The sequence below is a fragment of the Haliaeetus albicilla genome, chromosome 14, assembly GCF_947461875.1.
Source record: "Haliaeetus albicilla chromosome 14, bHalAlb1.1, whole genome shotgun sequence".
NCBI lineage: Eukaryota > Metazoa > Chordata > Aves > Accipitriformes > Accipitridae > Haliaeetus > Haliaeetus albicilla.
The window spans coordinates 14306914-14333859 of record NC_091496.1 but is presented as its reverse complement, the minus strand read 5'-3'; the positions used below and the strand labels follow the sequence as shown (position 1 = coordinate 14333859).

Here is a 26946-nt window from a genome sequence, read left to right as displayed (position 1 = left end):
GAATTTTAAGAAAGAAAAGCTTCAGCATCTAAACTGGTTGAAATACACCATTTAGAAATGGCTAACATTTTGTATAAACTAAAGCATTTAGCCCAAAGCATCTAACTGTTCTTGGGCTGAAGAACTGATTCCTTTGAGCTTATGTCAACCTATTTTTTCTATTCACTTAACAATAGCATCTTCCTTAAAAACAGAATGCTGGTCAAGGTACTTTATATAACCAATTATTTTCCATGTACAAAACCCAGAATTGTAGTAAAAGGGGGAGGACAGGTTTTGCAGAATTATTATATATTTCAAGTTCTGCTGTAGCATTCAGCAGTGCAGCCAGGCCAGTTGTGCTAAGGACAAGTGCTTTTGAAAAATCTCTCCTAAATTTGTGCAAGTAATTTACAGCTATACCTTCTGCAGTTTGTTATTTGGTAGCATTTTTTATATCCTTGCAAATAATTGTAAGAATTGCATTCTTCCAGTTGGAAGAACTCAGTGACTCCTAACAAGCAATCTGGGGTGAAGGTACAAAAATAGGTACCAGTTGTATGGGACACCAACTGCGCTGCACTTGCAGTAGCATGTTTAAATGTTCATTGGTCAGTTAGGGTTAAACTTCAGTACTTTCTTCATAATAATCTTTCATGACAATTATGTCTGTTATAAAGCATGTGAAAAACGAGTGGCCTGGGCATGTGAGTGTCGTACAGCAGGCATACGTTGACTTGTAAATGAAAGAATGCAACATAAATAGCACATTATTTAAAACTGTATTGAGGAGTAATTTGAGAAGGGCTTTGCCTTTGTGAATAGCACCACCGATCAGCCACAAACCTTTTGCTCGGCCTTTCAAAGGGAAGAGCACAGCTGCCACAGTTATTTCATGTCTTATGCAAAATGCACTGAAAGATCCACTTTTCTGGAAGAAGTAGTACTACTGTTTCTCCTCTCCCACCATACTCTTTACAAGATGAACAGGATCTGATGGAGTAAGCAAGGCGGAAAGCACTTATCAATGTGAAATTTTTGGGATGGTCAAGTTACTGGCAAGCTATTATCTTGCCACAAAATAGGTGTTTGTATCATGCCATTGGGGACATCACGGCCCTGTACGGCAAACTCACTGGGCAAGGTATACAGGTGATGTTTAATCACATCTAAATATTTAAGAATGGAAATTAAGCAAAATTTTAAGAACCTAAATAGCTTTGTGCATTTACAGATATGTCTGTATTTTTTCCTAAATTTGTATCTTCATCTGTAGAACAGGGCTATTATAGTGGGTGTCTCACTGAGACAGATGTTAAAGTAACATGTGATGTGTGACAGAAAAAAGACGTGGCCTTTTTTAATTTGCCAAAGGTCATTTTCTATCTCTTGTGTTACTTTAACCATTCAGTCACTGGTAAGATAACAAACAACTAAACTGGTGACACGTGTGTTCTGCAGACCAAAAGAAAATCCAAACCTACAGGCTGGGAAAATACAAAAGCAAAGAGATGCGAAAGCAGTCACGCGTGGTTGGAGCTACTTCATTTTGCTTGTCAATACAAATTCTCAAACATCATGCCCAGGGGAGGTCTGCTGCTCTGTCTTGAGCATGCCTCCGTCCATGTCAGAGAAAAACTGCTGCCATCTCTGACATTTCTTTTGAACTTTCTGCAGACAAACTGTAGGGTCAGTTGTGTTACAGTTGTTAGCTATGCAACATTTTGAATAAAAATCTCATTTTGCTGTTTTTCTTTGCCATCTCCTAAGCTTGCATATATATTGAAAAAGTACAGTCTGAATGTTTCAAAAGAGCTGATGCTCTTGTGCAGTGTCTGTGGAGTCACAGTAGAAAGTAAACAGTGAAGCAAAAATGGCAATGGCTTTTAAACTTAATTTTATGTAGATGTTCAATCCATGATGTACTGATGGCTTCCAGGATTGAGAACTACACAAACGTTTCCTTTTTCTGCTCTGCAGTGAGAGATGAGAAGGTTGGCCTGTTCCAAAAAGCATTTAGCATGCAAATGATATGCTTTTTAAAACAATTTGGGAGCTTTAAAGATTATTAATATTTTAAAATCTACCATCTGCAGTAGAAAAAGAGAGTAGTCTCCACAGTATTTAATATATTGTTTAATAAAATAGTAGGTGGGAATGGCATTGTTTTGTTTTCTGAAGAGAACATAAAGCGCTTTCTCCAGAAAACCTGGATCCATCTGTTGTGTCATCATTTCCAATTAGCAGAGAAGCTGCTCCTCCTTTCCAGCAAGTGATTGTGGTGTTCAGGTTAGATTTAGCTTGCTGGAAATTATTTTTTTTTAAATGTCAAGGACTATGTCAGGTTCAGAGACCTTAATTCAAAGACTTATGTGGTTTATCAGAGATTAGACGGGGGGGTGGGGGTGAAGCTGGGCCTTTAAAACCTGAAGATAGCAATATTCTGAAATTGGGTTGATAGCGGTTGCTTACGGAGCAGGGAAGAATATTTTTTCTCCCTTGGAATATTACCATTGAAATGCTCTTGTCTGTGTTACGCAGGAGGTCACGCTAGATTATCATAATCTTCCAGTCTACCCCGACAATATGAAGTCTTCCCAACATACATATATCTGTCTTTTGTGCCATAAGTTACTGTATTGTGGCTGCAATTATCTTTTAATTACCCAATTTAGGAAGTTGCTTGACGGAGACACAATCATTGTCAGTTATCACAGTTAGTTAACCGTGTCAAGAAGCTTTGAAGAAAAAAGATAAAATACATTAGTGCTAACAGAGTTAATTCTAAGGGTTATGTTTTCTTTCTTTTTCAGTATATGTTGTGTAGCCAAAGCAATAGTTTCTGGTTTCCTCTGTGGGGTTACACTGACATGAAACTTGCTGAAATTTTTATTTGGGAAGCCTTCTAACAACTCTTCTAGGGAGAAATGGGTGAGCTTTTGGGGATAAAACTTAATAGTGGTTGTAAATATTAATCTTTTGTCCCAAGCTGAACCATTGTCTGGGTTCAGATTAAGGTAAAACTAAAACTGTAAAGCTAAAATTAGAACTGGGATAAAATATAAATGTGTACTTGAATCTTCACCACCAAGCTGTGAGGATCCTTCAGCAAAGAAATGATCCTTAAATCTAGCTTTTAAGGATAGTGTTTCTTTCTTCGTTAGATCCCTTGATACAAGAGATACCCAAGTTGCATCTTTCCAGTAGCATTTCCACTCTCCTTTCCTGATCGGTGCAGTGCGTACCTGGGATCATTTCCACATCCTTCAGCGTTGCCTGCTGAAGGCTGAAGAGCAATCCCGCTCTTCATGTCCCCCTTTCTCAAGCCACATTGATACCCCTCAGTGTCACTCACACCCTGTCTCTCTATGGAGACACATTTTGGACTCCTGTGGGATCTCTCCATCCCTCAGTGTCCTTCCCTTCTTCTGCTTTTGACTCTGAGGGTCCTTGCTGGCGTTTGGCCTTCTTTCGACAGCTTGGATTATCTGCTGGCTGTGCTCTGGTGTTTATCAGCCCACCAAGGCTAACGTCCCACACAGCCAGAATGTCCATACCATCACTTAGGGGCTCTCACTGCTTGACTTATTCCAAATATGTGAGAGGAAAGTGGGAGACAGGAGTATGAGAAAACATGTTAGAAAGTTAAAATGCTGTGGTGGGTTTGACGGGAACGATTGCTTGCAAATGAGATTAAGGTTAAATGGGTCTGGTGGGTGATAGGGGTACAGGTCTGTAACTTGGGATAAGTATGAAAATACAGCTCAGCTCCTCCGAAGCCATGTGCACTGGAAAGCGAGGAACGCAGTATCATTTCCACAATTAAAGGAGAAGATTACAGCATAATCCCTCAGCAGCGATAAGGAGCGCTGTGTGTTGGGACCTGAATCTGTCTCATTACACGGGATCGTCCCTGCTGACAGGCTGGTTGAGCAGACAGACGTGCTGGGCTGTGCACATCAAAGTTTGCCTTTGACCTGCCAGTCATACTGCATCTCCGCGCATTTGGGTTCTTCCCAAAGCTTTCTGGCTCCCTGGCAGATTTGCACATCATGCGCACATGACAAATTATTCAAAATTTAAGTTTGGTGTAATTAGTTTCTTACAAACTACAGTGGAAAATGTAAGCCTTTATAATTAAGCCCCCCAAAACCTAATCTTATGCAAAATCATGATTACTGCACTGATATCTACCTTCTAATAAATGTGGAATAAACAAGTAATTTCATTATAATTTTTGTATATGCATTAACATTTCAACCTAAATTGAAAAGGTCCTTTTGGAAGTCCATAGGCTCTATTATGGTAGAGACAGTGGATTCAAAGCTCTCATTACAATGGAAAGTATTGCCTCAGGCCTAATTGGCTAGCAGAAAATTTTTGGTTTATCTTCTGTGTAGGTTTATACAACTTGTAATTTACTATCTTTTAAAACAGATGTCTACTTTCTACTGCAAGGTCATAAACTGCTGGCGAATTTTAGATTTTCTTTAATTCTGTGGGCTACTTTATAAGAGGCTATGAGAGTGATGTTACCTGGAAACATTTTAGTGCCTGAACGGGGGAAATGCATCTGCTAGAAAGCAAAAAAATAGAATATGAAAGATCCTCTTGCAATCTCTCCTCCTTTGCAATTTTTTGTTTCTATACCATGAAGGTGATCTCACCTACTCTATGTAATATGTTGAGTCTCTGGGCTTTTAAAAAAAATAAATGAATAGTTACAAATGTTCCTTAAAATACGGTGAACAATAAATTTCCTAGAGGAAATCTTGGGAAGAGCAATCACCCAAAATAATTTACTTGGCATTGCATTTTATCTTATACTCTTTTCTTTTTAAATTATTCTATTGCTTTTTGACAGGATTAAGGCAGCCTTCACATAATCCTCTGCTTGGTATTTTGGTGACATACATGTTTGCATAGCAGACCAAAACCAAAAACCCCTTTCAGTTTGTAGACAAAGGATCATTTTGATTCAGCTCTGTATGAGCTGGGAATAGGGGAAAAGGATAAAAGTAGTTTCCTGGTCCCATATACCCCTTTGGGTCGCAGGTCATGAGCAGTTTTAGGGCAGAGTTACTGTAGGTGGATGTCATCGGTGATGCTGCTGGTTTCATCTCCAGAAGAAGAAGGGGAAAGAGTGTGCCTCGGTGGCTGAAGGGCACCCACAGTGTCATCCCAAGGGGGTACCACAGAAAATGTTCTGGTCGTGCTCGCCAGCTCTGCCAGTGCATCAGTCTGGACTGTGCGTTGGAGGCATCTGAGGCTCCCACTGCTGCTGGACGGGGCGTGTGGTTTCAAGCCTTCAGAGGCTTGGTTTTGACATTAGTTTATGCTCAAACACTGATGGTTCTGGGGCAGTGTTTTGCTTTCAGTTTTTGACAGATAAAGGAAAATATCCCCCACTAACATTGTGAGATGGAAAAAGGCCAACTGTTGGATTTTTCTTGTTAGGTGAGCCTATAAAATTGATCCCTCCTGCTCAGTCTTTGCCTCTCTGTGCTTGTTCACAGCTTTAAAAAGTAAGGAATAATCAGTAAATGCTAGCTTTTAAAAAAAGTTTTCAGCTATGTACATGCTACCGCTCTTGAAGTGCAGTTTTGTAACTTACTGAAATTGCTGTAGATCCCTGGTTTACTTTGTGACAAGCCAAATGGGCTCCAGGACCCTCCCTTCACACCGGAGATGCTTGCCAGAAACCAAACAGATGGTAAACTAGGAAGAAATGACCCTCGGCATTCTCATTAGAACAGTTGGGGAAATTTTAATAGGCCCCCATTTGCCTCGTGCTGTATCTAATACCCTTTGAACTGCCACTTTTTTTTTTGTTTGTTACAAGTCAACTACTGCCATGTATATTTTAATAGGGTTTATCAAATACAATTTGCCCAGAAGATGTACCAGCCCTCTGCTGCTAATTAGCAAAGTTTAAATAATCACTGAGTTCTGGAATAATTGGAAAGAAACACTGTTTTTCCTGCCAATGCATAATTACCAATTAACAGGAAGATAAAATATCTGTATAGCAGTCATATCTTGGAGAATTTGTTAACAGTCAATTAAATAGTGAGTTGGTGCCAAACTGACAATGGTCAAGAAAGTTTACATTTGAGTTTAGTTTAAAGATACTCCCCCCTGCAAATGGTATGTAATGAAACCATAATGATGATAAAAATTTCAAAACTTGTGTGTCACAATGTTTAATTACTACTTAAATGTCTTTATGGCCAAAAGTTGACAATTTCTACAAGTGGTTGACCATCATATGTGCCTTATAGAAGGGGTTTCAGCTTTATTAACATGACATATATTCATTATCATGGCATAGGCAGTAATTGCCCATGCTTACCCAACAAGGAACTGTGTCCCCAAGTATTTTAGCTTCTGAGGAGGAAAATTCCCCACATGTAACTGGGTAAGGCAGAGAGTAATGCCCCAAGGTTGGAGAAACAAGCTAGCCAGAGAGGGACCTCCACAGAAAATACTTAAACTGACCTAGTTTGAGTCTAGTTTGACCCAGTCCCATCACCCTGAACACTTTCACCCATTTCTGCAAGTACTCTTGTATTTGTCAGGTTTACCCTAACTCCCTGCCACAGCAGCAGCAGCTCTTGGACATCAAAATCCAATTTTGCCTAATCTGCTAAGAAGCTCTGAGTTACTCCACAATTTAGCATTCATAAAATTGAGTGATGGTGTCTGCTCTATAATTTATTTCAAATGTCTTTGGAGCGTTACGAAGATGATAGTAAAATAACTCAAGCTTTTAACCTTTCAAATACACCTGTAGCTCCTGCTACTATCTGTGTGGTCAAGGTTGAAAAGGAGAATGAACCTCTGTAGAAGTGTGGCATGTGTAACATTGCTTATATTTGTTAGCTTTGAATAGCATGTGCAGGTGGGTGTTTAATGCTATAGGCATCACTTAATGCTTTGCAGATGAGATGAGAGGTGGTCACTGTACTGGAGATGCAGAGGAACGTTTTCCAGTGTGGCAGTGCTTGTAAAGGGGCGCCCTGGCATTTTCAAACAAGAAAATGCCTTTGGAGATAGTTTTACATAGCCAAAACCAAAGTGCTAATTGAAGTGTTGGGGCCAATTTTGGTCTAATTTAGCAAGTACATTTATTCAGTAGTGATGTTTTTTCAGGTCTTGTATACATCTGTTTTTCTCCCCTGGGTGCGCTGGAAAATGGTATGGGGAAAAGTTAGAGCATCATTGAATTTTAATATGATTTTTTTATTGCATTTTAATTTTTAATAACATGCATGTAGTAAAAAACTGATGTAAAAGTTTGTGAAGTGATGAGATCAGGTTTTTTGTTACCTCATACCTCTGAGAAGATTCTGGTTCCAATAAGGTACGGATTTCATTAAAAATATATTAAGAGATTAAAATATTCATTGTGACAGGTTGTTGATTTTTATCTGTACTAATACGTATTGAAAGTAATTAGTAACACTTTTTAAAGTGTGCAAATTGTAGGTCCTTTTAATAATGGAAAATAATACTTATATCAATATATACACACAACCCCATATACATACACATATGTATTTGTTCCTCACTCTCCTTTTTTCATCCTAATTTCAAATACCATGTTCAACTGGTGCACTTTGAGTGCTGTTAACCAGCATGTTCCAAATTTTTATTTTTTGTGAAAACATACACAGTGGGGTTGTGGCATTATCTCCATTTTACCAACAGTAAATTAAAAACAATAATTAAGATCGAAAGTATCCTGCAAGTCTGGTGCCTACTTTAAGATGGCTATGAGCTGACTTTTGGAGATGCTGAGCACTGCATAGGAGTTTGTATATTGAAAAGCTCCTGTTAATTCCGGTGTGGGTTGAGCTTGCTCAGCCCTTCCACATTTCAGCCCCTGCATGTCAAACTCAGCACCTGGAACATGAGGTCCACTTCAATAGTACAGGAAAATTTGGTGCAAGCGAACAGTTTCTAGAGCTTCTGAGCACGGGACTATGGTAGAGCCCAGCTGCCCTGTTCACCTCTTGGTAGCCTGGGGCTCCCTGAGGCATTGCATCAACTTGCCTCTTCCCCAGGGCTCCTCCATCCTTGCCCTGAGGCACAGCTCCATGCAGAGTACAGTACCTGACTCACTGCACTGTTTTCCCAACACTTAAATCACACCTAAACCCCATTGTAGCTACACTTCAAGCCTCTGAATCTTGGGGATTGAATCAGCTTGCCTACTCTCAAGAGTAACCCCAGAAATACAAAGTTTCCTGGGCTACTTTATAAGCTTGTAGGTAACCTGGTGTGGAGACATTGACATCTACCTAAATTCTGCTGTGATCAAGAGACAGGTGAGGACCCCAACATAACTGCTAGAAGCTGAGGTACCAGATTCACTCAATTTCTCTTACACAGCACTGAATTCAGTAAAAACCAGACAAAGTGAAGACAGTTGGAAGAGAAGGACATGTGGGGCAACCAGATACATGGAGTTGGTCTGGCCATTTTCTTGCATCATAGATTATCAACTAAAATACTTATAGCATCCGAGGCCTTGAACTGCCCACTCTTCTACCCCAGAAGGCACTGAAGGGAGCAGCCAGGAAGCGAGCCATGTACCTCTTCCACTATTTCTCTGCAGTGTCCTCTATGCACGGGGAAATGTCTGGAAGCTTGCTGCACTGCTTGTTCTCACTGAAATCTTGCCTCAAAATCCATCTTCTCTGTTTTTCATGGGTAAATCACTCCTGTTTGGCATCAGTTAGAGAAATGTCAATGTATGACTCAATTCTCTTTTATTATTTTATTTTCTTAACAATAACATTTGTCTTATTTGTTCACCAGTTAGAGCATGATCTCTAAAGCAAGGACTTCCTTCTTTATTATTCTGTACAGACATGCTGGCACAATAAAACCCAATCTTTAACTGTTCATGACTGTTATTGTAATATGGATAATAGTGCATAAAAGTCAAGGAAAAATGAATTAAGCCTTCATTGATTGCGGCAACAATAACAAAATACTTTCCCCTCTAAAAGACGTTGTCATTATGCTTTGAGAGCTACATTCAGCTGGATTGACAGGCTGAAGTTGCATGGTAATTCATAGTAACAGAGTATCATGGTTTAACCCCAGTCAGCAACTAAGCACCATGCAGCCGCTCACTCACTCCCCCCCCATCCAGTGGGATGGGGGAGAAAATCAGGAAAAGAAGTAAAACTCCTGGGTTGAGATAAGAACGGTTTAATAGAACAGAAAAGAAGAAACTAATAATGATAATGATAACGTTAATAAAATGACAGCAGTAGTAATAAAAGGATTGAAATGTACAAATGATGCGCAGGGCAATTGCTCACCACCCACTGACCGACACCCAGCCAGTTCCCGAGCGGCAAATCCCTGCCCCCCACTTCCCAGTTCCTATACTGGATGGGACGTCCCATGGTATGGAATACACTGTTGGCCAGTTTGGGTCAGGTGCCCTGGCTGGGCATGAGAAGCTGAAAAATCCTTGACTCTAGTCTAAACACTACTGAGCAACAACTGAAAACATCAGTGTTATCAACATTCTTCACATACTGAACTCAAAACATAGCACTGTACCAGCTACTAGGAAGACAGTTAACTCTATCCCAGCTGCAACCAGGACACAGAGAGGTATCTTTAATAAAGTAGGGAAAAAAGGCCATCATGTAGAAATTTAGGGCCATCTTAAAATTGCATTCTGTGTGTGTATGCCTCAAGAATATATTAAGCAAATGTTCCCATGGCTGCATGAACTTCACACTGCCAATGTGCCTGCCTGCATTGCTTCTTGTCCTGAGCATGTTTCTGTGATGCCCGATTGTCATGTGCTGTGCTGTGACAGTCAGTCAGAACCCCCTCTTCCCAACTTTCCCGTTGTGCCAGGCCTATTATTTTCCCTGCATTTTGTGTTTATCAGGATGCGATCGCATATTCAAGCTGAAATTACTGGGCTCTTGGACTTCATCAATTAAGATGCATTGAAGTCTCTTGCAAATGTGAAATGATATTGGGAAACGGTTATTATTGTAATTTCGAAGACAAGTTTGTAAACTAATTTCTGGCATATTATGACAAACAAATGTTGCGATCAGACTGCTTCCCCCATATCTGCCAATATTGTTATATTTCGAAGTGGAGTTGATTATATGTGGTGAAAAATCAGGCTTACAGGAAAATGGAGCTCAAGAGCCCTCTGTTAAGATCCTGATCATCACCTGTCCTACCAGTTGATTTCACTGTTTGCTTGCCTGTTGTCAGTGTTGTGACTGATAATCATTTGCATGTTTTCAGAGATGCTTCACAAGAAAAATCTGCTCCAGGTCTTCTAAAAAGAATAATCCAATTTTCAAGAATATATGAATGAAAGCGAATTGCTGTTCATAGGGAGTGATTCGTATGGTTGCATCTTTATCAGATGCTAAAATATGTGAACTAGAGAAGAAGGCTACCAAACCCATGCCGCTGTGTGGCACAGTGGGAGCAGGGCCGGCTCCCTGCTCTCTTGGTGCACAGAGGGAAGGGCAGAGACCGTCTGCACTGCTCCCGCTCAGCTATCGCCAGCAGTGTTGGTAGGTGGAGAGAAGGGATTATGCCTTTGTGTGGGGACAAGGTCATGCTCACAGCTTGTGCCACGGCAGAAGAGGCATTTACTGATTACAGTACATTGCTGAAGTTAGAAAATTTGAGGTTGGATTGAAATGAAAATTGTGAAGTTACTAAAAGGCATTTCTTTGTATGCGAGCATCATCTTGCAAGAGTCCAAGTCAGTCATAAAGTGATTTCAGACCAGTCATCCTTGCTACAAAATCTACAGGAAGAAAAAGTGCAGTCCTTCACATGAAGTCCTTACTCCTTGCAGTAGGGTTGTTCCTCAGTTCTGCTCTGCTGAATTTTATTACTCAATGAAATCCATTATTCCAGGGTGATCATGTCAGTCCAGGCGTGACTTTGCACCTTATTTTATAAAGTTCTTGAAAGAGAAGGAGAAAGAATGATCATTTTTAATTTAACAAAATATATGTGTTCATATCTTATTAGTTTATCTACTGCTTGAGTTTAATTATTTTTGGTGACCTACTGGACCTAGTGTCATATGAACACTGACTTCTACTTCTGAAAAGAAAGAAAATAGGCCTTTTAGTTCAAAACTATAACTTCAAGATATTAAAAGACTTAAACCAGGATTTTTTTTTATCAAATTAATCAATATACTGTAATTCTTGCCTCATTTCAACCCTTAGGAAAAATAATGCAATTATTAAAATCAGTGCAGTTTGTAACCAAAGCAATTGTCTTTTCATAAGCCTTAGCTTGAGCTGGTTGAATGCTTGAAGGAAACAAACCTTCAGGAGAAATCCATGAGATAGATAGACAAATACAATATCCAGCCTCATTGCAGGAAAGTAAAGATGTTTTGGAGCTGTCTGAGCATAGTTTTTTCAAATGACATCAAATTAAATAGCTGAATGTTGAAAGACCGCGTGGTGTTTTGGGAAGATGTGACATTGGTCAAAGCACGCTCACTGAGTTCTAGTTTATTTCAATAGAACTATTTAAATAATTACTTGACAACGCTATTTTGGCAGCATTACAGAAAGTGATGAAACATTTTACATAGCAGATTATTAATAAAGTCAGTATTTTTCTCCTCTGACACTCTGAGATTTGCTATATGTCTGTTTCTGGATAAACAACTGACACAAATATTTTGTGACACTAGAGTCATACTCCAGTCATATGGCATCACAGTCACCTTGACATTCTCTGACATGCTGGAAAGATGATGTAATTATTAGAAGGCTGAATCAATAAATGCTGACAGCATTAGCTGTTAAGATGAAGAATATGAGCATTAATGAAGTCTAGATTAAAAAAAAAATCTTTAAGAGCTGTTTTATCCTGCAAGTCTTAATTTTTAGAAAGATTAAGTTTAAATTTTTAATTTTTATGTGAATAGTGAAATTGTTGAAATATTTCATCTGCTTGCTCAGTACATATATACATTAAGCTCATTATTTTCTCCCTGTAAATGAAACTTTACTATTTTTAGATTCCATAATAAAAGTCTTGGTAGAGATTCCTCCTTGTTAACTACCTACTTAAATTTATCACTGAACATGCAGTATCACAGGCACTAGTGACCAACCAGTAGTCATAATTCGCTCAAACAGGCAGCTTTGGGATAACCTTTGCTTAAGGAGGGCAAAGATGTAATGAACTCTTTAAAAAATCTTCAGTCATAATCTGCCAAGAGTTCAACCAAAATAAACTGGGATGTGCTTTGGCTGCAGTTTTCCCTGAGACTATCAAAGAGGTGTATGGTAGCTTTTAATTCAAGTTTGGCTAAAGATTTAGCATGAACACAGAATTTGGATTTGCTCTGAAGAATTTATTGAGGACTTTTTGCTTAGCATGGAACAAATAAATGTTTAGTTGGTCTCCACTGAAATACGCTGAGCAGGATACGTAAAATTCAAGAACATTTTCTATTCTGAGAAATATTTCTGAGGAACTGACTACCTGAATTTTTCACATTTTTAAAACCGGGAACATTGAGGGTTTTCTTCTGTGTTTTACTCCTAGATGGATCTCCTCAGCCTGTTTCTGAGGATCCTTTCATTAGGATTACTTAGGTACTTTATTAGGTACTTCATTTTTGCTGTGTAGATGTTAAGGGAGAAGACGCTGCGCAAGCATTCACACACCCCTTGAGACTTTACCTGCTAGGACCAGAGTCCCTTCACAGCGGGCGACTCCAGTGAGCCGATGGATGCCCCTTTCGACTCCTCACACACACACAGAGTCACCCTCAGGTGCTTCTTCTTTTCTCAGGCTCAACCCTAAGTTGCCTAAAGCAGAATCTCTAATCAAGGCCTTCAAAATAAAAAGTGTGATTTATTCTATCTATGGTGCACAAATTCAGCCAGCTCCAGCTGGGTGCCTCCAGAGAGGGACCCCCAACACTAAACTCCTGGGCAATTATGCCCTTACAATCTAAGTTCCTGCCACTCACGCCATAGTCTGGTCCAGCAGTAATATTTGGGTCTGTGGTCATCTTCTCTGTCACTGGGTCCTTTTTCTTATCTCCAGGCAGGTTCTTTCTCTTTCCTGTTTTTTAGGCTAGTTGTTACTATGGCTCCTTTTCCTGGCTCAAACTGGCTCTGGGGCATTCTGAATCTTCTTATTCCTCCCATCAGAGAATAGGTCAACCTTAAGCAAAAGCATTAAGCAAGCTATGAGTTCTGCTTTATCATGAATGACTACTTTTAAGCAGCTAAGCAAAGTCCTTAAAGCCCTCCAAAATATATTAACAGCCTCTATAATTTATATACGTTCCTGTGCTATTATAGCCTCACAATCTTATCCCATTATTGCCAAGTTTATGGCTCGTCCAGGTGCAGTCCGCATGCTCATGCAGCTCAGCTTTGCCACCTTCCACAACAGTATAAGGTGGGGAACTTGGCTGGCTGGCTGAGGCATTCACACACAGACCTGCCTTCAGGTGCCCTGTTTTCCAGGGACTGCCATTGAAATGCAAAGTACTTCTGAAGATGTAATTTTCTGACGCTAGCTGCTGTTCATCCAGAGGAATTTTGAAAGATGTCTGTCATATTCAGTTATGGCAGGGGGTTGTGGTGAGCAGCTGAGCTGGTCCCCCAAGGCTTCCTTCCTGCTCTGGGGAGAGAGACTGGCACTTTGGGGACATATGTCGTCTTACCCTGCAGTAGCCATCTGAACTAGTCAGATGACTTCTCTCCAAAACTGCTGATTTCTTCATGGTGATTTTAGAAGGAACCAAGGTGAGTAGCTCAGCTCTGGACCTCAACACAAAAAGTTACAGATCACATTTTCTTCTTTATTTGACAGAACAATGTAAGATTGTAAAACATATAAAGCACAGGACAACTGTAGGCTATCACAATATGGTATCAGTCATATTATTAATTGTTAGACTAACTGGGGGGACAATTTTGGGGGAAAAAGCAAATGTGAAGGAAGCTGTAGCTGTGCTTGGTAGGGAGGATAGAATGTACAAGATACATGCTGTTCTTCAGGGCAAATGGAGCAGTGTGTTGGTGAGCTGATTAACCACTGGAGCAATAGGGTTAAAAAGTGGACTGTTCCTGAAGCTTTGTAAATTTGCGGTCACATAGATATGTTCAAGGAAGAAGCTGTAGTCACTTCACATGGAAAAAAGCTAGATTACAGTGAAATCAGAGCAGGGGGACAGATTGGAGCATAGAGACTGAGGGACTTTGTAAAGCAGAACGCTTTGTTACATAGGATTTTGATTTAATGGCATATGAAGATTTTTAAATTTAATTGATTGGGATGTTCCTTAGAAAACTAGCTTTTAAGATCTTAGCTGTCATCATAAGAGATGTATAAAGTTTGTTAGAAGTGCCCAGTAGTGCATGGGAAAAAAGCTATCTACTTCAAGTAGGTTATGAGAATTATAAAAGTTTAATACAGAGAAGTCAGTGGCATAGTATCTCTGGCTCATAGCAGAGGACTTCCAGCTGGTAAATTTACTTTAATTAATATCCAAAGCATAATTTTACAAACCAGCCAGAAGAAATAGACTATGGTGTTTGTCCTTTAAGTAAAATGCTGACAAAACTCTGACTCTCCATTAAGAGCCCTTCCTATTCCTTCCCCAAAGATGAGGTAAGGTCAGCTTACAACTGGTTAATTATCCTTGGCTTTTCTGTGACTGAGCTTTACAACACTGACATTTGTCAGTAATATATGGAGATTTAAATTGAGTATTTATGAAAAATTACTTAGGGAATTTTGGTATAGTTCCAACTTAGATTTATTTGAATGTAAAGCAATCATTGAAATATAGATTTTTACACTTAAGAAGGAAATACAGAATTTTGTCTTCTGAGATAAACTATCTGCAAAAGAAAATGTTGGGGCTTGTATGAATTCTTGATCTCTTCCCTTCCATCCTTATCTTTAGGAAGGTGGATACTGCCCAATTACAGTCCCAAGCAAAAATATCACCCTAAAGAGATTTAAAAATGTCAGCTGCGCCAGGATGTACATACACACATCTCAGAGTAGGAAAATCCACTGCAGCCCCCTTATGTTCAGCCTAGGGTCAGATTCAACTATCCATACCCAGACATCTGCAGCAAGTCAAGGTTCCCTATGCCATCACCCAGCCTCCAGCACCTGCCACAGGAGAACATGGAGCCACATCAGGTCTTGTATCTTCTGGATGCCCCAAGCATCTCAGGTGTTTTTAGACATCACTGTGCAGTTGATACAGCTTGTGACATGTAGAGAATTAGTGTCTTAAAGCAGATATGTGTCCCATGCCCTGGGCTGATCAGACCTCCACTGTCTGTGAGGAGCCGAGACCCCTCGCTCGCGTGAAGGCACGTCTACATTGTCTCTGTCTGGAGCCAAGTACCACCCTGGCTTTTCTCCTCCAGAGACTCAGGGTATTGTCTGGTTTTGGTAACAAACCACTTCATAGTTCAGCCTTGGGAATAGCTGAAATGCAGCTATGGCTTCCTTTAAGCATAGCTTAAAAATTATAGGAAGCAACTTTTTTCTATACGTAATAAAAAATTTATTTAAGTGAAATTCTATTTAATGTCACAGAGTAAGAAAAAGGAGGAAAGGTTTCTGTTAACACAATCTGGTTTTACACTGGCTGTGGAATTTGTGCTATTGCAAACCCTCTGAAGTGCTTTTTCAAAAGCTGGTGTAGAAGAGTCTTGCCAGGACAAGTGGCTTTTCATGCGTTGTTTTATTGACTCACATTTGATGGTTTCCCATGTGTGTTTAAAGGCTGAATTCCAGTCTCTAGTGAATGACTAGGAAAGCATTTAATTTTGAACTGAATTCATTTGCAATTTCCAACAGAGGCATCTGCCGACGACTTATGAGAGGGTCTAGGTTCTTGATTCCTACCTATTGTAATCTTGCGGCATGCTTTATTTTGAGCCTTCTGTGCTTATCCTAGATATTTCTTTATAAATGAATGAAATGAAATATAAATAACTTCAAAAAACAATGCCAGTTATTTAAAAAATCCCATGTTAAAAACTCATTCAACTAGTGCTCACTTTCATGAATCACAGTCTAACACAAATAACAAAAGATCCAAATTTTCCTCCTTGTTTTACTAGTAAAAGAAAATGTACAGTATTCCCTCTACTTGATTTGTCACAAAATAAAACATCTTGAAGGCAAGTAGTTGCACCAGAGAAAAAACATGAACTCTGGAACTGATAAAAATGGGCTACAGTCAAGTGGAAATAATCGTAGGTATGGTTTTATGAGTTCCACAAGCTACATGAACTACCTACCTTGTTTCACAAAAACTTAGTAATAATTCTAAACACAGAGGAATTTGCACTTTAACATTAGATCCGCATCCATTTTATTTGCAGTTTGTTTCTTGAGGTGTTTTTTTTTTAAATCTAGTTCTACAGTTTTCAGCATAACAAAGTTGAGAAACTGTCAATCTAATTAGAGCAGCCAAGAAGGCAAAAACTGATAGCATGGTAGGAAGCTATAAGTAGTTTCAAAATTATTCTAATCAAGGGAAAATAGCTTAGAGTCTTCATAAGCAGATTTTGTATTTTTTTGTGCCCTGAGGACAAATAATAAATCTGAAGTGTTTCAGGAAGCTAGTGCAATGAAATGACCTTTTTTTAAAAAATGGGGGTGGGTGGGAGGAAAATATATGATCATCCTGTAGCTAGATTGCTATTAAAGTAAAGCACTGCTCCACCACTTCATATGCAACAAGAAAGGTACTCGCAGCAACATTTATTTAATTGAGTCAGACAACATTAAGTTGAACTACTGTTAATAAATACTAACCTGTCTTTTTGTGGCTGAAACAGTGCTTCCTACTCACATGAAGTACAAAAGAAACAGTGAATATTTGTTTGATATTGAGATAATTCTTATTTTTGGCAGCCTGACCTAAATACTACCTATTTGTGTATGAACCTCGATACAAGTCCATTTAACTATGGCACTTTCAGTGTAATTTAAGCTTTGCTTTGAAAAAAATAAATGAATTATTAGTGCAAGTTTCTAAAAGTGAATTTCTGACATTAACAGAGAGCCCAGAAACTATGCTGCTTCTAAGAAGACATAATTTAATTTTCTTTGAGAGAAGATAAGTTAGTAAGATACTAACTTCAGGGCTTGATCTCAATTTAAGCTCCATGCTTGTTTCAGCAGTTCCTGCAGTTTGGGGGTGATTGGCCCATTTTGACGCCTGACCCCTGTGATGCCAGTGAACCGTCCCCAGGAGGGGACCTTTCAGTTTGGCTCTGGTCCCCAGTGCTGCAGGAACCAGGACAATGATGCTGTAGCTTGAATGTCTGTGGATTTAAGCTCTGTCTTAAAGCTGGTTAGAGTTGTTTATCTCCCAAATTCCTACTGCAAAATTGTTTCAATGCTTCATTTGCCTAGTGATTAAAAAGGATCTAAATTACAGTAAATGTATTCAAGTCCAGTTTCCACCCTTTGTTCTTACACCATGATTGTCCTTTGGCTTAGACAGCTCCTTTACAACCCCCGTTATATTTAGCGATAGCAGTCATCCTCTCTCTAAACAAGACAAGCTTTTTCTGTCTCCTTTTATGACATATTTTACATTCTTCTCATCATCCTAGTAGTCCTTCTCTGCAGCTGCTCCAGCCTAAGTTAATCTTTTTTGAACACAAGCATTCATAATTACGCACAATAATTGAAGTGATGTCTTAGCAGTGCTTTACCAGTACCGTACTAATACTCCCCGCATCGTTGCTAGAAATAATTGAGCTGATACATTCTAGGGCAGTGTTTGCCTTTTTTCACATTGGTAGCTCATTGTCAGACTGTGATTGACTAATGTGGATTGAGCTTTCTCCTCCTCAGTCATTTCTAGCTTGTAGCTGGAAGTATTCATGTTATTATCTAAAGTGCATGACCTTACACTTTCTACAAGAGGCAAAGAATCCACTTTGTATACTTTTTTCCAGTTGTTAATCATACTCTGTTTAAAAAGGTGCCTAATTTCTAATTTCAGTGTGTCTCATTTGAGCTTCCAGGAGCTAGTTCTCATTATGTCTTTTATGATGTGTCTGAAAGTCTTTTATTAGGGGATACTTTCTTTATGCTAGGATACTTATCTACTGATATTAAATCACTTCTCAATTTCAAGAAATATATTATAACCTATAGAGACTGAACTCTAAGTTTTTAGTGTAAGGACTCTTTTTTTATGTCTAAGCAGAAGGTATAAAGCAGATTAACTTTTCTCCATACTGTAGCAATTTTCAGCTTCCTTCTAAAAACATGAACACCAGCAACAGGTATTCTTGTAGCCTCATTTCCTTGTCCCTACAGGTCTGTGGGGGTTTGGTTTTGTTTTGCTCTGTTTTTAAAGGTAGACTCAGTTTACCGAAGACTCTGTTTACTGTATTCCATATGACTAACCTGGCTCAGGATTTGTTCCCACTTGGCCAATGTCTGTATCATTCAGAAAGTGTCACAGTTGGTGATTTCAGATCTGCTTCCAGATTACTGATGAAAATGCTTACTAACAGCAATACTCATGAAAGTGCTATTTAATGGTGATTTATAAGAGACAGCTGGCCTAAGTGATTCGAGCGCTTAATGCCATAAATGTATTGTTTGATATTGTTTGGGACTATTTTTGAATATAGGGATATTGCATTTTTAAGTAAAGTGCCTCAGGAAAGGCTAAAAATGATATTCTGAAACTAAGTGAATCAGAGTTGACATTTAAAATAAAAAGTTTCAGAATATTCTGGACACAAAAGTATTATTTCAGTGAAAACAGATTCTATCATTTTCCTGCTCTGCTAATTAACAATGGAGAAGAGTGGTTATTATGTGAAATTCGGGCAGTTCAACAAGAATTCACTTGATTAATACATGCAGAATAATACATGTTAGTCAAATACTGTTTTCCTCTGAGATCCCATTAAAAATGTGATCAAAGTTTAATTACAACATAGGCCAGTTATGTTTAGATGACACTGAAAACATCAAGGCCCTTCAAATAATGGGAATGAAACAAAGGGAATCGACAATTGTCATGGACCAAACTGGAAATCTGCAGATTTCATTTTCAGCCAAATGGCTGCACAATAAAGAGAAGAGTGCTCTTCTGGTGATGGCACATTGCAATGAAAGGCTATTTTTCATTCTTTGTGGGTCATTTTAGTTCCAGAAGTCACTTGAGGACTTGACAGGTATGTGCAGGAGCTCTTGGATTTTGTGAGCACACTGTTGTGAGATCAGTGACAGAGAAGCCCCTAACCAACATACACTGGATTTCATGAGCCTTGGTGGTTTGCTTTGGAATTAGCTGTTTGATATTTTCTTGGGTCCACTTCTTCTCAAGAAGGAAGGTGAAGATAGCTCTGTTCTGCATTTCTCTAGTGAGGATTGTCATTTGAGAGCTACTTGAGGAAATAGGGTCAAGCGGTGGGTTGTAGAGCAAATCTGAACAGGGATATTTGAGGTCTACAGAAAGTGTGGAAGCAGACAGAATAGGAACAACGGGATGGTGGAGACATCGAGGGGAAGGAGGTTTGCTGAAGCAGTGGGAGTGAGGGAGAAGTAGGCATGAGAACAGAGGAACTAACAGAGATGAAGCTGTTCAAATCAAAGTGTATCTGCTTCTTCCTTGTGAAAAATTAATCCAAGAACTCAGATGTTGGGTTCGGGGGAGTTAGAACTGATGGTTTGTACAAAATGCACAAAAGTTTGTTAAGTCAGACTTTAATTCACAGTCAACATTCCTGGAATGTGCTGCAATAAGTGGCATAACTACATTTTTTAATTTAATGTAACACAATCTCGTAGTGATTCTTCAGGAAGGAGTAAAGAATGGGATGTTCTTTCTTTGAATAGTTACAGGGAAGAACTGCATGACCACATCATAGCTCAGTAAAGCTCCATGGGAAAAACATAAGCCTCAAAGCAGAATTACTGCTATTCCTGCTTAGATCATTGGACCAAAGAAAGGCTTTCCTTCAGGAAATCTCATCTGGACAGAAGTCTCAGAAACTCTAAAATAAGGGTTTCTATGATATACTGGATTTTAAGACACATTTTATGAAGAAAAAATTTGTACTGATGTAACAACAGGAGCTCTAGGAAGGAAACTGTGATCAAACTGTTATATTCTCCAGCAGAGATCCAATTCTAACAGGATATCTAAAAGATATCTTATACTGTACTAGCTTATTCATTTTCCCTGTAAGAAGACCTATACTGATATGAAGCGCACTTATACCTACGCTATACTTGGTAGAAATGTAGTTATTTAACTATTACTTTCTTGTCCAGATGCTCTGAGGCATTTCAGATGCAGCTTTGAATATAGCCATGCATTCATTTTTATGAATAATACATCACATTAAAATGATCCACTTCAGCAGCAAAGATTTGTTTGTTTCATAGGGTATTTGTCTTGAAGATTATTTTCAGCTTTCCTACACTAATATAGCATCTTTTGTTACCTTCATCATTTCAAAGCACCCCAGAGAGAGCACCAAACCCACCGTGCTTCACCCACCACTGCTCAGTGATTTATCATGACCTCTCTTCACTTTAGCCTTTTTTTGCTGTTCTTAATGGTCTTCTTTAAACAATCTTTCAGTAACTCTTACTTTTTCCTACTTCAAAAGTAAATTAAATTTACTGAGGTAGCTATCCTTAACGGTATGATTCTCCTAAAACAATCCACCCACATTACATGTCTCTGAAAATTGCCATTTGCACAGAGTGAGTAGAATTAGTTATAAAAAGATTCAAAATCTCTGAATGCCACATCTGCAGTGAATACCGGGAATTTGTTTTGGCTCATAGACTGTGATCCCTAACAAGTCTTTTTAGTGCAAAAAAAGGTGCCTGCTAGCAACAAAAAGATTTCTTTCCTTCATTTTCTTGGAAATAGCTGTATTGTAGGGCTAGCTAAGGGGAATCACAATCTCTTTTTGATGCATATATTAATTTTTTGTGCTCCATAATCCTTATTATCGAGCAATGCTTGAAATTTTTGTGCAGCTGAATGGGACATAAGTTATAGGTAGCTTTCTGTGGAGACCATCACAGGCACCTATCTCTCCATGTTGTTTATAAAAGGAGCATAATGATTTACTGTGTGAGGACTGGCTCATTAAATGTCTAAAGTATAATTTCAAGTGGTCTGGACCATACCCATGGGAGTCATCAGGGGCTAACCACTCGAGTGTTTACTCAGTTTTTATAAAAGTTCTACAACTTTATATATTCTTATCAGTAGCTGACTTAAGCAGCTGAAAGCTAATTTGGAGATGCCTGCATGAGTCTAATTATTCAGAGAAGTGATTTCAGCATAGCCAAACTTAATGGTAAGATAGTTCAAGTGGTATAAGTTGCTGATATGGGTTAGACAGATCTGGGCTTAGGTCACACAGTGTGAGGGTCAGTGTATTTGCATGTGATAAAATGCTTTATTTCCTTTCTTTACTATTTAAAAAAACCTCTTAAATGTAGCATTTAAGAAGGAACAAGGAAAAAAGAAGTATTCAAAAGTTGGAAGATAATATTGCATGGTTTTGGTCTTTCCATTATTATTATTTCTCTATGGCTATCAAAATATGGCTATCTATTTTAAGCTTAGATGTATTTTCCAAAGAGCTATCTGTACTCTGTACTACACTGCATAGAGCTGTGTAAGTAATAATAACCTGCATGTACCTCCAAAAGAAATCCCATATACACCTATATGCAGAGTATCGGTAGCCCTTGAGCTTTTGATATATTACCAGGACAACCTGCAGCTCTAGTTGTGCACTGCTGGTATTCCAAAATATTTACATGAAAAATAGGTGGAAAACTAATTATGGAAATTATTTCAAAGTGAAGTATGGTGATTCATTGAGATAAATTGCAAAATAAAGACCAGGCAGTGTTATAAGCATGGAGTATATCAAATTCATTACAGCCACAAAAAGTGATCACAAATGTTCTGCCATGAATATTTTTTTGTTAAGCGGGACACGGGGGCATTCCCCACTCCTCCATGTCTTTGCTTGCTTCTAGGCACGGAGCAGCTTCCCCAGGAGGCCACCAGGGTGCTGTCTTCAGCCTCACTCCAGAATGGCTCTGTTGCCATTTGCATTCTACTCGTATGAAAGTAGGCTTCAATCTACCCAAGAAGCAGTTTATTCAATACGGACTCCTTCCTCAGTGATGATTTGGCCAGGCCACTGCACTACAGAATACGTTGTTAGCCAGCTTTAGGCTCCTCCCATTTTTCCAGATCAAACTGTCTGGTGATGTTTGGCCCGTATTTGTAGATCAGTTGGAAACTCCCTAATCTACTCAGATTTGGCCAGCATATTATTTACCAGAAATATCTTCTTATATACTAGTTTCTCTATCAATGGGGAACAAGATTCAGAAGCACTAGCTCCATTCATAAATTAAGAGATGCCTTCCAAGAAAAGCATCAGTATCAGAATAGAGAATGTGGACTTGTGGAGAAGGACTGATACTTGTGAGAGCTGATGTTACAGCTCACACTACAGAGAGTGTGAGACAACAAAGTTACAACTGCAAAGTATCTGGAAGTCCTAGCAAGATAACATCTGAGTTAGCATACATGGCAAGGCTCAGATTAATGTAAATTAGGAAACCTGCTCACTTGCTGAACTGCTAATCTGCCTTGAACAAGAAAAAATGTAGAGACCTAGAGATGGAAATTCAAATTTCTCCCTTTGTGACACACACACACTTTCCTATTGATTTCATCGTATTGCAAAATAATAATGAAGGGGGAAACTTTGCTGTGGGGCTGCAGTTCTTTGAGATATTTTTCTTGCTAAGGGTAGATTAGCAGGTCAAAAAGCAGAGCCATGTTTTGATCTTCATTTTTTTAGCCTCATCTTTATATGTTAATGGGACTGCTGCTCCCTAGTGTAAGTGCCTTGGGTGTTACTTTGACTTACTGTATTTTTTAAAACCTTCTTAAAACTGCAGTGAAATCTTGGAACATTTATCCTACTACAGTCACAGTGGGGGTCGTTTGCTTGGAGAGGCAGGCTTTTAGCTAAGTGTTCATTCATGGAACTGAATCAAGGAAGTTTTAAGATTAAATTCAAGCATCTAGTTCGAAGACCTGCAGCAGCAGCAGGGGCACTCGGGATGCCCTGCTCCCACTCACACCCTGCATGTAACAGCCTGGAGCCCAAATATTTTTTCCCACTTCTGTCCCAGATCCTGAAATGCAACTTAGACCTTTTACAGGTGATCATTTGCTTGGTTTTGTCCTCATATTGCCATAGCACTGGATAAAGCTTTCTTTCCAGCAAAGCCATGGGTCGGTTTGGAGGTCATGTAGTGGAGGCTCCCTGCACCCTATTTCTGTAGCACATGTAATTTTCACACATGTTGTGGCATTAGCTGCTATCACATGAACATTGACTAGGCTTCAGATGTGAATATTGTTTTCTCGTTTTTTTTTCCCCATAAGTGCATAGGACATCAACCACAGAGGGGGCTGCAGCTCACCCAGGTCCACGGAGTGGCCTGTGCTGGTCTGGGGAATATGACTCAGCCCTGCCACTGCACTGACCCAACAGCAGGTTCATTACAGCTCTCCCAGGACAATATTTTAAGATCCTATATTGAACATGAAATGACTGCATAAGATTAGCCTTTAAGATTTAGTCATAAAGTGCTCTTTCGAGGACAAAGACTTCAATACCAGCAGTCTTTTCCCCCAAAATTACTGTTTACAATGACTGATGTTTTACAAGAGGGTTACTGTTCTTGGTAGCTTGCTTTTATTTGCCTTTCTTATATCTGATCTGGAAGTGCTCTTGCATATTTGGAATTGGTAATGTTTTGTCTAGAAGAAGTAAGCTTCAGGCAAAGGAATGAAATGCAGAATTACTTTCTTCTCTGCTTTCTTGCGACTCTCAACTGACAGTATGTGTTGTCAGATAGAAATAAAAGTGCAGTGTTACAATTTTCTGTCTGTGGTATGTATGTCAATATATACCATATGGCTGGGGGGCATTGCACCAGATTTTTTTCTTGTGAGTGATTTTTTCTCACTAGAGTTAAAAGTAGTAATATGGAAATGAATGAGTAAAATAATTTGCTCTCCCTCTGGGCTTGTTGGCTGTGATTCTTGCTTCTTTTGGTGTGTAAAGTTTTGCATTTAGGTTTTGTTTCCTGAAAGTTTTGCTGCTGTTCATGTTTGTTAGCTGTAATGTGTTTACTGAGGAGTTTTCTTCTTCATTGGTACCATTCTGCTTTCAGTGGGCAGAAATTCAGACTGCTGGGCATGTTGCTCTTCTCTTAGTAACTGCTTAGTGAAATACTCTCAACATTATAGTCTGCTGCTGATTAGTGGGGGAGATGCAGCATGAAGTTGCAAAGAGTTGGATCATTGCAGTATTTAAGATAGAACAGGAGGCAAAGTAAACTATTGTCCATGTCACAAGGGAAAGGGAACAACTGCCAGACTGCAGTGATCAACTTCCAGTTTTCTGTTTTCTCCTGTAATAATCATAAAAAAGATGCTAAAGATGCATAAAGAATTAAAGCAACTGTCTGGGTGTTTGTAGAAAAGGCTTTTTTTTTTTTTTTTTTCCAAAAATACCACAGAGTCTGCAAATCATAGCTGATATTTCTGCTTTGGTGATGAAAGAAACTGTGAGAAGTGTGTAATAAGGAAACACTTTGATTTTCAAACTCCACCTTTACAGAGTACCCGAATATCAAAACTTCTGCCTCTGTTCCCCCCATACACCTCGCTGGTGACAGTGAGGTGATGCTGCATGGCCAAGGTATCACACTGGCAGGGATCAGTCGGGTGCTGGTGGCTCACACCGGTCTCAGGCTGCTGTCACAGCCATGCTGGCTGTCACCTCCAGGCTCCCCCCGTTACCCATCTCGCTGTTGGTACACAGCACCTGCCTGAGCACACGCTCACCCTCGTGGTGATGCTTTAGCCCAGGCCTAAAGCCTTGTCACCACTGCCAGCCTGCAGCCAGAGCATCCCGAGTTTGGTTCTCCTACACTGTAAAAGCTGTAAATGTAATAGATTTCTGGTTACAGAGGAGGTAAATCCAGCAGTTTTTACCTTGATACGTCAGAACATCCATGGAGCATACAGGTGGTGTACAGGACTGTGCTTTCTTCCACCACTAATGTGATCCAGGCAGAGATACTGGTGGGTTTTAGCCAGTGGTGTTGAATCTCAGCATAGTTTCAAAAAAAGAACTCCTGGAGATTGAGAATTTTAATTGAAATTCCTCCATTCAACCCACAAACCCATTCTTCCTTCCCCACTTCTCCCTTACCTCTCCCACCAGTTTGTTAGGTGGTTTCTCAGCTTCCTTCATCCCTTTGCAGAGGCTGAGAATGACCATGGTGCCCATTAAGCAGCTTTACTTACAGTTCTAATTTTTATATTCATGAATCCTGAGGATTTTTTAACTCCTTCCTCAACACTCAAAAAGGCAAACCAGTGCTTCTGTGTCACTGGTGTCAACTGCTGAAAAAATGCAAATGTCTTCACTGCTGAAAACAGTGTTACAGACACTGTAACTAGTGTTTAGAAATTGCATGTGTTGTAGTGGTTGGCCATGTTTAAATGTATGAAGATAAAACCATATTCTGTCACTGCCACAGCTGTTTTTTCCCTCGCAGACACATAGCTCCTGCACATAATCTTTCCTGAGCAAATAGGAAAGGCTTTTATGAGACACCCCTGCCCCCAAAATCTCCCACAGGCTCTGGGACTGGCCATGCCACAGGTCACTTCAGTGTCCCAGTGAGGGGACATGGGGCTGTAGGAGACTTTACGCAACTCACCCGAACGCGGGCATCACTGAGGCTGGTGTAAGCTGAGCCGTGGGGAGAGGATCAGGAGACCTGGACCACCTCCAGGACTGCTCCTCTGGATAGAAACTGCCTCCTGTCTCCAGTTCTGTGGAGATGTTGCAGCCAGTGCTGGTGAAGGACACACTGTGGCTTCTGTACACAATACAGGGCTTCAAGTTGACTTTCAGATCATCTGAGATAAGAAATTGGGGAATAGGACAGAATAACTTGCATAACAACATCACTCGAAAACAAGAAGAGATGTCTGTAAATGATAAATACTCCATCTGGAAAAAGATTTCCGTGAAAGTCCCTCTGGTTTCATTATATAGTTATCCTTATTGATTGGTTTGACTGACTTAATTTGCTTTGGAGGAAATTATCAATTTTAAAACATCAGAGTTCACCAGTAATGTCAATAACAGAAATATAAAGTGTAATTAAGGACAGTGCAAGTGCAAAGACGATACCAGGCACTGAGCGCGTCCTTCAGCGACTGAGGCAGTGACAGCAACGTGGGCAAATGCAAAATATGTCTGCGGGCAACGGATCAAAATAGAGGAAATGTGTTACAAGACAGACTGCTGCCAGAAACCATTAAGTTCATTTAAAATAAATTAAAGAGAGACTTAGGGGTTTTTAGGTAAAGCCTTGAAGCCATTATCCCAATTAGTTATACTAGGCTACAGAAGAGCAAACAGGATATTGGGATGTGTCACCAACGCCAGTATAGCCAAAGAAGGGGTGTTGTCAGTATGCAAACCACTCAGCCCAGCACAGCTAGAATCTGGGGTGAAGATTAGTTAAAAAAAAATTTGTTTGGAAGCTACTGCCTTGGAAAGGATGCATTATAGGTCTAATCAGGATGTAGGTCTGTTACAGAACAGCATTGGGCAGTTTACATTTTTATTGGGCTGTGTAGTTGTTTTCCAGTTGCTACACAGCAACATTTCATTTGATGTTTCTTGCGCCAGTAAGCAGGGAGGTTTTGTTGGTTCATGGCTCTGTTTAAGTGAGCAGGTCAGCATGGTTTTATCAGTTAAGACTGCTGGTTTGCAGTTTCACCTCTACCAAAGCAAATTTGGG

The 26946-nt window shown here is 39.5% G+C and overlaps 1 protein-coding gene across 2 annotated transcripts in view; it reads left to right on the top strand.

Annotated features, from left to right (window-relative positions):
• Positions 1–26946, top strand: part of RELN (reelin) — a 306374-nt gene that overhangs the window by 52340 nt on the left and 227088 nt on the right. The window lies entirely within an intron of this gene.